General features: G+C 38.0%; 1 protein-coding gene across 2 annotated transcripts in view; it reads left to right on the top strand.

Annotated features, from left to right (window-relative positions):
* The first annotated feature begins 851 nt into the window (after nt 1-851).
* kank1a (KN motif and ankyrin repeat domains 1a) overlaps nt 852-16,782 on the top strand; it is a 453,264-nt gene continuing 437,333 nt past the window's right edge. Inside the window, exon 1 of one of the 2 annotated variants that reach the window (XM_062024419.1) lies at nt 852-1,093. The gene's annotated coding sequence lies outside the window, so the exon portion shown is untranslated. The remainder of the gene's footprint in view (nt 1,094-16,782) is intronic. The other variant, XM_062024418.1, reaches the window with a different exon arrangement.

The following is a 16,782-nucleotide window of genomic DNA, read 5'->3' on the forward strand; positions in this document are numbered from 1 at the left end:
TAATAGTACTAACCTTTAACACTTAATGTTACTCATTTTCATTAATTACTAGTTTCTCTGTAACTGTTTTTATATTGTTTTACTTTCTTTTTTATTCAAGAAAATGTTTTTAATTTATTTATCTTATTTTATTTTATAATTTTTTTTAAAAGTACCTTATCTTCACCATACTTGGTTGTCCAAATTAGACATAATAATGTGTTAATTCCACGACTGTATATATCGGTTGATATCGGTATCGGTTGATATCGGTATCGGTAATTAAAGAGTTGGACAATAACGGAATATCGGATATCGGCAAAAAGCCATTATCGGACATCCCTAGTTTCAACCATTGATGTCACGCGCATACGTCATCATACATAGACGTTTTCAACCGGAAGTTTAGGGGGAAATTTAAAATGTCACTTTTAAGTTAACCCGGCCGTATTGGCATGTGTTGCAATGTTAAGATTTCATCATTGATATATAAACTATCAGACTGCGTAGTCGCTAGCAGTGGCTTTCAGTAGGCCTTTAAATGTAATTAATTTAATTGCCAGGCAATTCTATTATGGTCACACTCTTGTTTGCTAGCGACTACGATTTCAGTACTATTGAAGATCTTTGTTCCTTCTCAACTCTGTGGTAATATTCTTTTCACAAAATACAACCAATAGCACGTTAATGTTGAAATCTTACTTGTGAAAAGTAATCCCCCGATTCCTATGTTCAAAAAACGCTGAACACCATCTTTTGTTTTGTACCTGTCAACTGTCAGTTTAGGCTGCTCATCACCACTTCAAGATGGCGGCCCAATTTCCGGCGTCACAGCAGCTGCGCCTACGTATAAAGATGTCTATGGGGGCGGGCCTCACTAGCCAGGCCGAGTCCAGTGCGCATGCGCGACGCTCCACAAGTTGCAGCCGGGAGCGGACAAGTACAAAGAGGAGTTCTTTGGCCGGGTGCTTGGACTTCTTGGACCTGCACAGGTGGACTAAAAACTCCCCCCCCCGCCCCGGACCCCGCAGTCCAAGCGAGAACCGGAACGAGAGGACCGAGGAGGATTCGCCGTGTTGCGTTCAAGTCCGACAACGCAGGCACCTTGCATCGGGTAAGCTTTCCACCGTCTCCTCACGCACGTTCTTTCAATGGAATACACAAACTAGTTTAGTTTGTCGTTCCCGACCACAACAATAAAGCGCCGCAGTGTGTTGGTCAGGTCAGGTCAGGTTCTCTGCGTGTTCCCTGCGGCGAGCAGACGAGACAATCCCGTGAAGTGGCGCTGGAGGACTTTTTCCAAGTGTTGCGTTTACGTGCTTCCCGTGACACCTGTCGGTCATGCGTGTCGAGCGGGTTAACTTTGATCTGCATTCAAAGCAGGTCAGCGGCTACAATCTTCTTAAAGTGGGTCTGTTTTATACTTGGATTCTTGCCGCGCCATAACATGTGTCGGAAATGCGTTTATATTTCAAAAGTTGTTTTTTTTTAAACTCCTCATTAGGGATTGTAGAGAGTCTGGTCCAGGGGTCACCAACGCGGTGCCCGCGGGCACCAGGTAGCCCGTAAGGACCAGATGAGTAGCCCGCTGGCCTGTTCTAAAAATAGCTCAAATAGCAGCACTTACCAGTGAGCTGCCTCTATTTTTTAAATTGTATTTATTTACTAGCAAGCTGGTCTCGCTTTGCCCGACATTTTTAATTAAGAGAGACAAAACTCAAATAGAATTTGAAAATCCAAGAAAATATTTTAAACTCTTGGTCTTCACTTGTTTAAATAAATTCATACATTTTTTTTACTTTGCTTCTTATAACTTTCAGAAAGACAATTTTAGAGAAAAAATACAACCTTAAAAGTGATTTTAGGATTTTTAAACACATATACCTTTTTACCTTTTAAATTCCTTCCTCTTCTTTCCTGACAATTTAAATCAATGTTCAAGTAAATGTTTTGTTTTTTTATTGTAAATAATGATAAATACATTTTTAATTTAATTTCTTCATTTTAGCTTCTGTTTTTTCGATGAAGAATATTTGTGAAATATTTCTTCAAACTTATGATTAAAATTCAAAAAAATTATTCTGGCAAATCTAGAAAATCTGTAGAATCAAATTTAAATCTCATTTCAAAGTCTTTTGAATTTCTTTTAAAATTTTTGTTCTGGAAAATCTAGAAGAAATAATGATTTGTCTTTGTTAGAAATATAGCTTGGTCCAATTTGTTATATATTCTAACAAAGTGCAGATTGGATTTTAACCTATTTAAAACATGTCATCAAAATTCTAAAATTAATCTTAATCAGGAAAAATTACTAATGATGTTCCATAAATTATTTTTTTAATTTTTTCAAAAAGATTCAAATTAGCTAGTTTTTCTCTTCTTTTTTTCGGTTGAATTTTGAATTTTAAAGAGTCGAAATTGAAGATAAACTATGTTTCAAAATTTAATTGTCATTTTTTTCGTGTTTTCTCCTCTTTTAAACCGTTCAATTAAGTGTAAATATCATTAATTATTAATAATAACATAGAGTTAAAGGTAAATTGAGCAAATTGGCTATTTCTGGCAATTTATTGAAGTGTGTATCAAACTGGTAGCCCTTCGCATTAATCACTACCCAAGAAGTAGCTCTTGCTTTCAAAAAGGTTGCTGACTCCTGGTTTGGTCATTCAACAGGGATGTCCGATAATGGCTTTTTTTGCCGATATCCAATATTGTCCAACTTTAATTACCGATATCAACCGATATATACAGTCATGGAATTAACACATTATTATGCCTAATTTGGACAACCATGTATGGTGAAGATAAGGTACTTTTTAAAAATATTAATAAAATAAGATAACTAAATTAAAAACATTTTCTTGAATAAAAAAGAAAGTAAAACAATATAAAAACAGTTACATAGAAACTAGTAATGAATGAAAATGAGTAAAATTAACTGTTAAAGGTTAGTACTATTAGTGGAGCAGCAGCACGCACAATCATGTGTGCTTACGGACTGTATCCCTTGCAGACTGTATTGATATATATTGATATATAATGTAGGAAACAGAATATTGATAACAGAAAGAAATGGGGGGAGGGAGGTTAAGTGTATCTTGTGTTTTTTATGTTGATTTAATTTAAAAAAAAAAAAAAAAAAAACACGATACAGATAATAAAAAAAACGATACCGATAATTTCCGATATTACATTTTAACGCATTTATCGGCCGATATTATCGGACATCCCTAATAATCATAGTATTAACTACTGTGTTGATTGAAGAGTGATCTATTTTTCCAAGACATTGGTCCTAAAGTGTTTTTTAAATGTGGCCCTTAAATGTTGCCCTGCTTTTCATACTGCTAAACCTTTTTTTTTTTTTTTTTTTAACAACTAATGACTGCAAAAAAAAGCCACCGTGGGGGCCAAAGAAAGTTGAGTGCCAGCACTTTGATAAAGAAGGCGGCCAACAATATTACATGAACTCCTAATAAAGTAGCACCCATGTGGCTTACCCCTCCGCTCTCTTCGCCAACAGTCTTCAGTAAAAATGTCAATTTGTCCATTTTATTTATCATTTATATGTATTTGTACATTGTTTTCTGCTTGCAATACTATAATTATTTATAAAATGTGTTCATATGTTCATATTTGGGTTTTAATTTGGTCTTCGTCTGACCTTTTTGGATTTAAAAAAATGTATACGCATGTACTTGTGTAAGACTTGAATCAAATCAAATCAACTTTATTTATAAAGCACATTTAAAATTGACCACAGGGGTAGCCAAAGTGCTGTACAATGGGCAGGTTAAAATAATACGAGAACCGAGCAAACACAACACAAACAGAACACGATAAAAAATAAATAAATAAAATATAAAAACATAAAAACAGGTTGACAGCAGGTGTATTCATTGCAGGATGGATATCACTCAGTGTTAAAAGCCATGGAATAAAAGTATGTTTTTAAGAGAGATTTAAAAACAGGAAGAGAGGAGGCTTGTCTAACACTCAGAGGTAGGTCGTTCCAGAGCTTGGGAGCAGCAGCAGCGAAAGCTCTGTCACCTCTAAGCTTCCGCCTTGTGTTTGGGACCGTCAGTAGCAGCTGATCGGCTGATCTTAGGGATCGGGTGGGGCAGTAAGGCTGAAGGAGGTCGGAGAGATATGTTGGCGCGAGGTTGTTTAGACCTTTAAAAACAAACAAATGAATTGTTGCGCTTAACCACTGCAGCAAAGTGGAGGGTCAAAACACGCACATGAAGTCATCATTTTCTCTGCAGAGCCAACATGAGATGTTCTCATATTCATTTATTGTGTTTTGTACAGTGCTTTCATTTGAGATGTTTCTGTTTATTTTTGTATTGTATATACGTGACAATAGCTTTAGATTCCTATGAGGTTTGCCAGGAACCTTCCATGGGCTCTGATTTGCAAGGTTCAACTGGGAGTAACAAGAGCTGCCGTTGGTCTCTCCTGGAATCTAAACTCCACGGTTGTTCCTCTTTAATGCTTTGACATGCCACTACCTATTTTCCTTTCACTCAGAGGTTTAAAGAGGCGGATGAAAGGTGAACCAAAAAGCCGTGCTGGGGGACTGGAGGGTCTTAGGACCAGAATAGTGGGGCCGGTGGTCTCTATTGTGTTTTTGAAGAGCTTGAATCCTTCCCCTTGGGGGGTTAGATAGAATCGTTTTTTTTTTTATATATATACTTTTTTTTTTTTTTTTAAACCAGCCATAGGGCGTCTTTACTTTTCAGTTGAGCTGAACTGTTAATGGAACATTGGGATTAGAGATATTATCGGCCGATAAATGCTTTAAAATGGAATATCGGAAATGATCGGTATCCGTTTCAAAAAGTAAAATGAATGACTTTTCAAAACGCCGCTGTTGCGTCTCCCAGTCAGCAGCCCCTCCCCCATCCACTCTCCCACACACAACACAGGAGTGGCAGCACGACTGCAGCATGAGAGGTTTGCTGGCGACGCTTGATGACCTCATCAAACCGTCGCGAGCGCAGCATAACAACGACGGGAGTGTGTTGTTGCCGGTGCTGTAGCCGTGGCTAACAAGCCAGCTCGCTCGCTCGGTGACTGACTGACGACATGGTCTGGGATTAGAGATGTCGGCCGATATATGCATTAAAATGTAATATCGGAAATTATCGGTATCATTTTTTTTATTATCGGTATCGGTATCTTTTTTTGTTTTTGTTTTTTTATTAAATCAACATAAAAACACAAGATACACTTACAATTAGTGCACCAACCCAAAAAACCTCCCTCCCCCATTTACACTCATTCACACAAAAGGGTTGTTTCTTTCTGTTATTAATATTCTGCTTCCTACATTATATATCAATATATATCAATACAGTCTGCAAGGGATACAGTCCGTAAGCACACATGATTGTGCGTGCTGCTGCTCCACTAATAGTACTAACCTTTAACAGTTAATTTGACTCATTTTCATTAATTACTAGTTTCTATGTAACTGATTTTATATTGTTGTACTTTCTTTTTTATTCAAGAAAATGTTTTTAATTTATTTATCTTATTTTACTAATTTTTTTAAAAAGTACCTTATCTTCACCATACCTGGTTGTCCAAATTAGGCATAATAATGTGTTAATTCCACGACTGCATATATCGGTTGATATCGGTATCGGTAATTAAAGAGTTGGACAATATCGGAATATCGGATATTGGCAAAAAGCCATTATCGGACATCCCTATCTGGGATTATTTTAAAGTGTCTCTGACGGATAAAAAACTGGCAATTTTGCAATGACTGCAAAAAGTTGTTTATGCGTGGAGGAACCGAGACGTCTTCCTTTTTAATACGAGCAATTTGATGTCCCACCTCTTCAAGAATCATAAGGAGATACACGATGAATACAAGCGGAAGATGGATGAAAAGCAAACCGCAAAAAAAAGTAGTACCACACAGTTGTTGCTTAACTACTGAAATAAATTTTTTTTTATTCAAACGGGGATAGCGGATCTATTCTATGTGTCATACTTAATCATTTCGCGATATTGCCACATTTTTGCTGAAAGGATTTAGTATAGAACATCGACGATAAAGATCGCAACTTTTGGTATCTGATAAAAAAAAGGCTTGCCTGTACCGGAAGTAGCGTGACGTAATCAATTGAACATATACGCAAAGTTCCCTATTGTTTACAATGATGGCCGCATGAAGTGAGAGAGATTCGGACCGAGAAAGCGACAATTTCCCCATTAATTTGAGCGAGGATGAAAGATTCGTGGACGAGGAAAGTGAGAGTGACGGACTAGAATGCAGTGAAATAAAAAATTTTTTTTCGCTCTGACCGTAACTTAGGTACAAGCTGGCTCATTGGATTCCACACTCTCCTTTTTCTATTGTAGATCACAGATTTGTATTTTAAACCACCTGGGATACTATATCCTCTTGAAAATGAGAGTCGAGAACGCGAAATGGACATTCAGTGCCTTTTATCTCCACGACAATACATCGGCGAAACGCTTTAGCTACGAGCTAACGTGATAGCATCATGCTTTAACTGCATATAGAAACAAAAAAAACAAACCCCTGACTGGAAGGATAGATAGAAAATCAACAATACTATTAAACCGTGGACATGTAAATACACGGTTAATGCTTTCCAGGCTGGCGAAGGTTAACAATGCTGTTGCTAACGACGCCATTGAAGCTAACTTAGCAACTTAGCAACCGGACCGCACAGAGCTATGCTAAAAACATCTGCTCATCAACACCCGTGCTCACCTGCGTTCCAGCGATCGGTGGAAGGACGAAGGACTTCACCCGATGCGTTTGGCGGCCCGGAGACGTAGGAAGTCAAGGTGAGGTCGGCGGCTAGCGCGTCTGCTCTCCAACAAAGTCCTCCTGGTTGTGTTGCTGTAGTCCGCTGCTAATACACTGATCCCACCTACAACTGTCTTCTTTGCAGCCTTCATTGTTCATTAAACAAATTGCAAAAGATGTCCGGAATACTGTGGAATTATGAAATGAAAACAGAGCTTTTTGTATAGGATTCTACGGGGTACCATAACTTCCGTTAAACTGACTTCGTCACGCGCATACGTCATCATACCGCGACGTTTCAGCCGGATATTTCCCGGGAAATTTTAAATGTCACTTTATAAGTTAACCCGGCCGTATTGGCATGTATTGCAATGTTAAGATTTCATCATTGATATATAAACTATCAGACTGCGTGGTCGCTAGTAGTGGCTTTCAGTAGGCCTTTAAATTAGAATTTGTCCCGCGTGTCGCCAGTCAAATAGTCCCGTTTTTTGGGAGCTCCTGTTTTTTTCTCTCGACGTGTCCCAAAGCTCGGGCCTGATTAGCTTAGCGTCAAAGCTGTGCATTGTGCCCGGTTCCCCCCGCTATTGACTAAGCGGGTCCGCGGGAAGCCCGGCCTGGCTTGGCTCGGTACATTTGGGCTTAGCGGGCCACGACAGGCCAGCCACTCGGCCTCTTGTGTACTCATGGCAAAGGTCCCTCAATTATCACCGTAGCGAGACAAGCCCTCTGTCCACATGATTAAAGACTCTCCCCCTGTGATTAGGACTCCCACCATTGCAGTGTGAACACTTCCTTCAAATCTTCTCTCTCCCTCCCTTGCAGCTGGACACGTCCCGGTGTCGTTATTTCCTGGTGCGGCGCTCGCTTTGTAATTTTAGTCCGGGGCGAACATCTGCGCATACTTTGTACGCTAAAAATATTACAGTGCGGGCTGCGTTGTACTTGGAAGTGTGGAATTTGTACATTTTTATTCTGCGGAGGAAGGTTTTGGATGGCACATTCTTGCTGCCGGAGACTGCAACCCAGCAGAAAGTTTGCGGGCGGGAGGTTATTCTAAACCTCCACGACTGGCCTGTAATTAGTGGATCTCATGGACTATAGCCTTGTTTTCGCCAAGCATCCTGTTCACTTTGGCAAGGTAAATCCTTATCTGCCTCCTTTTTATAATAGCCGTGTTAACATGGACACAAAGAATGGAAATAAAGGCCCAGTCACATTAAAGATTCTTCATATACCGTATTTCCTTGAATAGCCGCAGGGGCGCTAATTAATTTAAAACCTCTTCTCACCCCTGCGTTTACCAAAAGCAGGCGAGATTGCCATGCATGCGGTAATTATTTTAAAAGCTCTTCTCACTCCGGCGCTTGCCTTATCATGAAAAGCACATTTAATAAAAAAAAACGTTATTATGGTCTTACCTTTAGGTATAAACGAGTCCATGCCAGCTCCTTTTGAAGAAAAGCATCGATATAGAAGTCTTCCTTATCTTTCTTCAGTTTTAAAAGTCTCTCTGTCTCGATGGAGATCTTCCTTTAAGTATTACCTCCTGCTTCGATTGAAAGTCCAGTTTAGACAACTGTTTTATTTTAGATATGTAATCCTCCATGGTAAAATAAATGGCTGCGCACTATTGTTGCTGTTGTCTTCTTCTGTAGTACCAGCAGTCGCAAGAAGGATCACTAGCGCCCTCTACCACCAGGAGGCGGGAGTCATTTAATGACTCATGTTTGACCCGGCGGAAGTGCCAAGCATGCGCTAATTATTTTGCGAAACGAGTTTGACCCGGCTGTAATTCTAGGCATGCGAATACCAATTCAAGGAAATACGGTAGCAGAAGTAGGGCTAGGCCGGGGGTCGGCAATCCAAAACGTTGAAAGAGCAATATTGGACCAAAAATAGAAAAAACAAATCTGCTTGGAGCTGCAAAAAATACAATACGTGACGTAAGTATCTATATTAGCTATTTTAGCCTACTATCAAAATGACTGTGTCGCAGGCTGAAGCAAATCTTCGATGACAGAAATGTTGAAATGTAATATTTATTCTACACATTTTTACAACATTAGAAACCATTAGTAAATCAGATGCTACTCAGAAGGTGAGGTAACTCCTGGAAATGACTGGTCAAGGGTTTAGATTAGGGATGTCCGATAATATCGGCCGATAAATGCGTTAAAATGTAATATCGGAAATGATCGGTATCGGTTTTTTTATTATCTGTATTGGTTTTTGTTTTTATTTTTTTTAAATTTTTTATTAAATCAACATAAAAAACACAAGATACACTTACAATTAGTGCACCAACCCAAAAAAACCTCCCTCCCCCATTTACACTCATTCACACAAAAGGGTTGTTTCTTTCTGTTATCAATATTCTGGTTCCTACATTATATATCAATATATATCAATACAGTCTGCAAGGGATACAGTCCGTAAGCACACATGATTGTGCGTGCTGCTGCTCCACTAATAGTACTAACCTTTAACAGTTAATTTTACTCATTTTCATTCATTACTAGTTTCTATGTAACTGTTTTTATATTGTTGTACTTGCTCTTTTATTCAAGAAAATGTTTTTAATTTATTTATCTTATTTTACTAATTTTTTAAAAAAGTACCTTATCTTCACCATACCTGGTTGTCCAAATTAGGCATAATAATGTGTTAATTCCACGACTGCATATATCGGTTGATATCGGTATCGGTTGATATCGGTATCGGTAATTGAAGAGTTGGACAATATCGGATATCGGCAAAAAGCCATTATCGGACATCCCTAGTTTAGATGTGTGTGTTCAAGTTAAAGGAAACGACAGGCTGTCTTCTTTTAACAGATTTATTACAATCTTTGGCAAGATTGTTAGTAATGTTTGCTGTGGTCTGGAACAACATGGCACACAAACAACTATCTGAAAAGTGTCACGAGACATGCGAAACTAAATTATATACAAAGAAGAGAAAAGTAAAGGATATTAAATGCAGTGTTTCCCACACATTCATTTATTTGTTGCGGCCCGCCACGAAAGCATTAAGGCCGCCACAAAAATTTTTTAAATTTTTTTAAATTTTATTTTTTGTCCTGTCCAGCTTCTCAGGCAAATCATATAGTTGATGTAGATGCCCATATCGGCTGTTCACATTTACTTTACAAAAGAGAAGTGTAGGGTCAAGATTTTTGGAGCTCTTTGTTCAGTGGATCAGATGTTTGATGAAGCTTTGTGTCTATCTACCACCACTACTGTTTTCTGTTTATTTGTGGCAGGACACCTCTGCCTCTGTTTCACTTTATGTTGCTGGTAAATAATATGCTTGTAGTAGTAGGCTAAAGTTAAATTATTTAGTATGCACTAATTAAAGGGGCAGAGCTTTAAGAGACATTTTAGCTTTTATATTTTTATAAGATATATTTTTTGTAAGAACCACAATTAATAAATATATTTCAGTGAATAACTTATTGTTCAAATCTGTATATAAATATGTACATAAAGTGTTGTAATTATATTGTAAAATGGATGGATGTTTAAAACCAAACTGTTATTATTAATTAGTAAGTATACATTTTTTGAGCCTTTTTAGAGAAAATCATATTGTCATAAATTATGCAAATTACTCGATGATGTCATGGTGACCACGCCCATAGCCACGCCCACGCCGCCACAGGTATCTTGGCAGTTTATGGGAAACACTGTGAGGGTTGGCAAGTATGGCCTACACGTCAACGCGACCTTTTCTTTGTAAGAAAATATTGTTTTCTCTCCCGTTTGACACCAAATACACTTAGTGAATGTGCAATTATTGTTGTTACTATGAATCCTCTGATGGCACAAGCCCTATGGACAAAATACAGCCTGTCACTTGGAAGGATGAAAATAGAAATGGCACGATTAGACATTTTCCTATGGTGCCCACATTTAGAGATGTCCGATAATATCGGTCTGACGATATTATCCGCCGATAAATGCGTTAAAATGTAATATCGGAAATTATCGGTATCGTTTTTTTTATTATCAGTATCGTTTTTTTTTGTTTTTTTGTTTTTTTTGTTTTTATTAAATCCACATAAAAAACACAAGATACACTTACAATTAGTGCACCAACCCAAAAAACCTCCCTCCCCCATTTCTTTCTGTTATCAATATTCTGGTTCCTACATTATATATCAATATATATCAATACAGTCTGCAAGGGATACAGTCCGTAAGCACACATGATTGTGCGTGCTGCTGCTCCACTAATAGTACTAACTAGAGATGTCCGATAATATCGGCCTGCCGATATTATCCGCCGATATATGCGTTAAAATGTAATATCGGAAATTATCGGTATCGTTTTTTTTATTATCAGTATCGTTTTTTTTTTTTGTTGTTGTTTTTTTTTTATTAAATCCACATAAAAAACACAAGATACACTTACAATTAGTGCACCAACCCAAAAAACCTCCCTCCCCCCATTTCTTTCTGTTATCAATATTCTGGTTCCTACATTATATATCAATATATATCAATACAGTCTGCAAGGGATACAGTCCGTAAGCACACATGATTGTGCGTGCTGCTGCTCCACTAATAGTACTAACCTTTAACACTTCATTTGACTCATTTTCATTAATTACTAGTTTCTATGTAACTGTTTTGATATTGTTTTACTTTCTTTTTTATTCAAGAAAATGTTTTTAATTTATTTATCTTATTTTATTTGATTCATTTTTTAAAAAAGTACCTTATCTTCACCATACCTGGTTGTCCAAATTAGGCATAATAATGTGTTAATTCCACGACTGTATATATCGGTTGATATCGGTATCTGTTGATATCGTAATTAAAGAGTTGGACAATATCGGCATATCGGATATCGGCAAAAAGCCATTATCGGACATCCCTACCCACAATATGTGTCGTCATATCTCCCAGAGCTATGTGAGGTACAATTTGTCAAAATCCCACAAGGAGAATATAAGGCCTGAAGGTGTAAACATGGACAAGGAGACTAAAAATCTAAATCCTCCCGAGCTGGTGTGTATCGCCCGGGGCGGCTGCCGGGCAAGCACCGCCTTGTTGCTGTTTTTTCCTTAGAAAGTCATTGTTGTGGTGATCAAAGCTCTGGCAGACTTGCTTCAAATCCAGTGAAATGTGTGACTTGTGGGTTGGTCTAAAAGGGATTGGCTTTGGATATTTCCTCTTGCGTATCAATGTTAATAGTCATGCTGGTGCAGTACATGCAGTACAATGTTAAAGGCCTACTGAAAGTACTACTAGCGACCACGCAGTCTGATAGTTTATATATCAATGATGAAATCTTAACATTGCAACACATGCCAATACGGCCGGGTTAACTTATAAAGTGACATTTAAAATTTCCCGGGAAATATCCGGCTGAAACGTCGCGGTATGATGACGTATGCGCGTGACGAAGTCCGAGTAACGGAAGTTATGGTACCCCGTAGAATCCTATACAAAAAGCTCTGTTTTCATTTCATAATTCCACAGTATTCTGGACATCTTTTGCAATTTGTTTAATGAACAATGAAGGCTGCAAAGAAGACAGTTGTAGGTGGGATCGGTGTATTAGCAGCGGACTACAGCAACACAACCAGGAGGACTTTGTTGGAGCGCTAGCCGCGCTAGCCGCCGACCTCACCTTGACTTCCTACGTCTCCGGGCCGCCAAACGCATCGGGTGAAGTCCTTCGTCCTTCTGCCGATCGCTGGAACGCAGGTGAGCACGGGTGTTGATGAGCAGATGAGGGCTGGCTGGCGTAGGTGGAGAGCTAATGTTTTTAGCATAGCTCTGTGCAGTCCGGTTGCTAAGTTAGCTTCAATGGCGTCGTTAGCACAGCATTGTTAACCTTCGCCAGCCTGGAAAGCATTAACCGTGTATTTACATGTCCACGGTTTAATAGTATTGTTGATTTTCTATCTATCCTTCCAGTCAGGGGTTTATTTCTTTTGTTTCTATATGCAGTTAAAGCACGATGCTATCACGTTAGCTCGTAGTTTAAGCATTTCGCCGATGTATTGTCGTGGAGATAAAAGGCACTGAATGTCCATTTCACGTTCTCGACTCTCATTTTCAAGAGGATATAGTATCCCAGGTGGTTTAACATACAAATCTGTGATCCACAATAGAAAAAGGAGAGAGTGTGGAATCCAATGAGCCAGCTTGTACCTAAGTTACGGTCAGAGCGAAAAAAGATATGTCTTGCACTGCACTCTAGTCCTTCACTCTCATGTTCCTCATCTACGAATCTTTCATCCTGGCTCAAATTAATGGGGTAATCATCACTTTGTCGGTCCGAATCTCTCTCGCTCCATTGTAAACAACGGGGAATTGTGAGGAATACTAGCTCCTGTGACGTCACGCTACTTCCGCTACAGGCAAGGCTTTTTTTTTATCAGCGAGCAAAAGTTGCGAACTTTATCGTCGATTTTCTCTACTAAATCCTTTCAGCAAAAATATGGCAATATCGCGAAATGATCAAGTATGACACATAGAATGGATCTGCTATTCCCGTTTGAATAAAAAAAAATCATTTCAGTAGGCCTTTAAAAGTAGCATATATTAATGCAGTATGAAGAAGAATGTTTTAATGTAGACACATAGAATCATCATACTGCTGTGATTATATGCATCAAGTGTTCATTCAAGGCTAAATATCCACATGTATATCCTGTATCGTGACATGGCCTAAACATATCCACATATATATATATACACATATATATATATATATATATATATATATATATATATATATATATATATATATATATATATATATATATATATATATATATATATATATATATATATATATATATATATATATATATATATATATATATATATATATATATATATATATATATATATATATATATATATATATATATATTTGCCCCCAGCCAAATTGTATTACCCCAATGTGGCCCCAGAGTAAAAAAGTTTGGGGACCCCTGCTTTAGGGGCTCCGTATGAATGATTGGAAAATTCCAACAACAAAAAAATTATAAAAAATTAAAATAAAATAAAAACGGATTTCATAAGGCCCAATATTTCAAGCAGTGTCCACTGCAGAGGACCTTTGTTTTTGGTCCCTTTTTTTTGTCAGAACCTAATATTTCTGGAAAGAAAATAGCCCTGTTAGGTAAACACAAATGTCCACTGCAGAGGGATAAAGCATCTATTAAAATGAACAAGTGCAAAAGCATCTTTTAAAATGAACAAGAGCAAAAGCATCTTTTAAAATGAACAAGAGCAAAAAAGTACAAAATTGACCTTAGCGAACGAAATATGTGCTCAACGATGTTCCACAGAAGATATTGGCCTTCTTAAAAGAAAGAAAAGATGGCAAGCATTTACCCCGAAGACTATTAGTGATCCCCAGGAGAGCACATGACAACTGGGAGGTGGCGGCAGAAATGAAAAGAAAGGGATTAACATACCAGGAAACAAGACATCTTTGTGAAAAACACTTTGTGCTTGATCCAGGGTTAATCCCACGGCACGGGGGGGGAAAAAACTTAGCGAAATCTAAAATGAAACACACAATCACACAATTTTAAGACGTAAAAGTTTTTCACTGTCCATTTATATCCACACTAGGGCTGGTCGATACGGCCTTTTATTAATATGTGGATAATTAATTTTAATTTATTCATTTATTTTTTTAGACATGTTTCTCGTGCGCACAAGAAACTTTGTCGTGTGCAGGAGATAAAAAAATTCTAAAAATTTTTTTTCCCCCATGTCCCTTTGTACATTCACAATCATTATTAATTTATGTATTTTTTAAACATTTTTTTTAATGCATTTTAGAATGCATTAAAAAAAAAAAAAAAAATCTGCCTTTACAAACTAATCTTGCCGTCACAGTCTGCTAGCATTAGGGCCAAGAGTGGCAGAGACCCACCAGATCCAGCAGATGAACAAAATACAAACCACCCTACTTTGTATCAAATGTGTTTTACATGGCTGGAGCAATGTTTGTGGGCTGGATTAGGTTAGCATGCTATACCTGCGTGGTGTTGCGAGGAAAAAGTTAGCCGACATGTAAAAAATGCTGACTGACGCCTTGAGTAAAGCCATCCCTCGACGGGCAGAGTCTGTGCACGCCTGCATAGCTGAGGTCTTTATCAATGCAGAGGTCTATCAAAATATAAACAAAACAGAAGGAGGCTCTTCCTCTCCAAATCATCAACTCTCAAACAAGAAAAGATATTTCTTCATCAGAAGAATAACAACTCCATTTGTCAATTTTTTTTGTAAGAGAGTCAAGATTCCTCCCTTTCGGAGATTTTTGAAGGACAGACGTTGCCAAAAAAGATGCCATTGTGACAAGTTAATAGAGTGTCTAGTTGAGGCTCGCCCTCTATCACGCAACAATGTTTCACTCGTCTTAATAATAACAAAGTCGCCTAGCAAACTTTGCCTTAAGGCACTTCCATTCTTCAAAAATGACTTGCTTTAAGAGCGTGTCAATCAGTACAGAGTTATACAACTACATTTGGTCGGTACTGAAACAAAAGTAGTGAGTTTGGTACCTATCCCTAATATGCTTGTGTAACTGATTGTGTACCCCTGTTCCACAACTTGACATCCATTTGTTGTATGCGATACATTTCGGGACCCAAAGATTTCCGCCTTAAGGAAATCACAGACGGAATCGGCCAACAAAACTGAATCTGCTGTTTAACGCAGAATATTACAGGCATGTGATTTTTCCGTCTAAAGTCGGAATTCCGTCTTTTTTAATCTCGGGGGAAAAAAAATAATTATCTCCCGTTTTTCCGTTTTTTTTCCGACCCTAAATCAAGATTCGAGACGTAGTTTATATTACGCCGTAGTTGATTGGTCGATATGTTCCTTGTGACCAATCAGGACGTTAATAACGTCATCATTCATAATGGTTACTACGGCCATTTTCCATATGTAAACCATGTCGGTTCTCGAGAGAAAGGAGCGCTTTACGAGTAAAAGAAATCGATAAACATGTCCAAAATAAGTTTCGATGGGACTGGATGGAAAGGGAAATCACTGATACTGTTGGGAAGAAGGAAGTTACGACTTTATCCTGTGTTTTTTTTTCGGAAAATCGATCGTCCCGGAAAGGTTTTGTGCACGTGGTGTCATGATAATATTGACTACGGATCACGAGGTTTCAAGGCTTTGGAAGTACATGCGAAACGCCAAAAACATAAACAACTTGAAACAAGGAAAACAAACTTCGAAAACGGCCTTCGTCCTCCAGACCCCCAGAAGTTTTTTCAGTCTTTTTCATTGTGGTCAAATCACATGCCTGATATTAGGACAAAATAAGGAGAAAGAACAGTCGCCTGGGTAAATCATGTTTCTGGGGACCTTTACCTGCTTCCGCCTAAACCAAACCATTTTAAAATGTCAGCTTGACAACATGTGATGTCTGCCAGCAAACTACAACGTTAAAGCTGGCCAACACAACCTGCACACAGACAACACAACCTGCACACAGACAACACAACCTGCACACAGACAACACAACCTACAGACAGACAACACAACCTGCACACAGACAACACAACCTGCACACAGACAACACACCTCATGTCCTTGTGTTGTGCACTAGAGGTATGTTAATGAAATGTTCAACTAGTTTTTTTTGTTTGTTTTTTTAGTAAAGATGCTTTTATACTGACATGTCAAACAATATAAAAAACATTGTGATATTAATCGAGATCGGATTCCATGGTAAAAAAAATAATCGTGATATATTCTATTGCCGTATCGCTAGGGGTGTAACGGTACACCAAAATTTCGGTTCGGTACGTACCTCAGTTTAGAGGTCACGGTTCGGTTCATTTTCGGTACAGTAAGAAAACAACAAAATATAAATGTTTTGGTTATTTATTCACCAAATTTTGTAAACAATGGCTTTATCCTTTTAACATTGGGAACACTATAATAATAATTCTGCCCACGTTAATCAACATTAAACTGCCTCAAGTTGTTGCTCAGATTAAATAAAAATGACAA

Source organism: Entelurus aequoreus, linkage group LG17, assembly GCF_033978785.1.
Source record: "Entelurus aequoreus isolate RoL-2023_Sb linkage group LG17, RoL_Eaeq_v1.1, whole genome shotgun sequence".
Lineage (NCBI taxonomy): Eukaryota > Metazoa > Chordata > Actinopteri > Syngnathiformes > Syngnathidae > Entelurus > Entelurus aequoreus.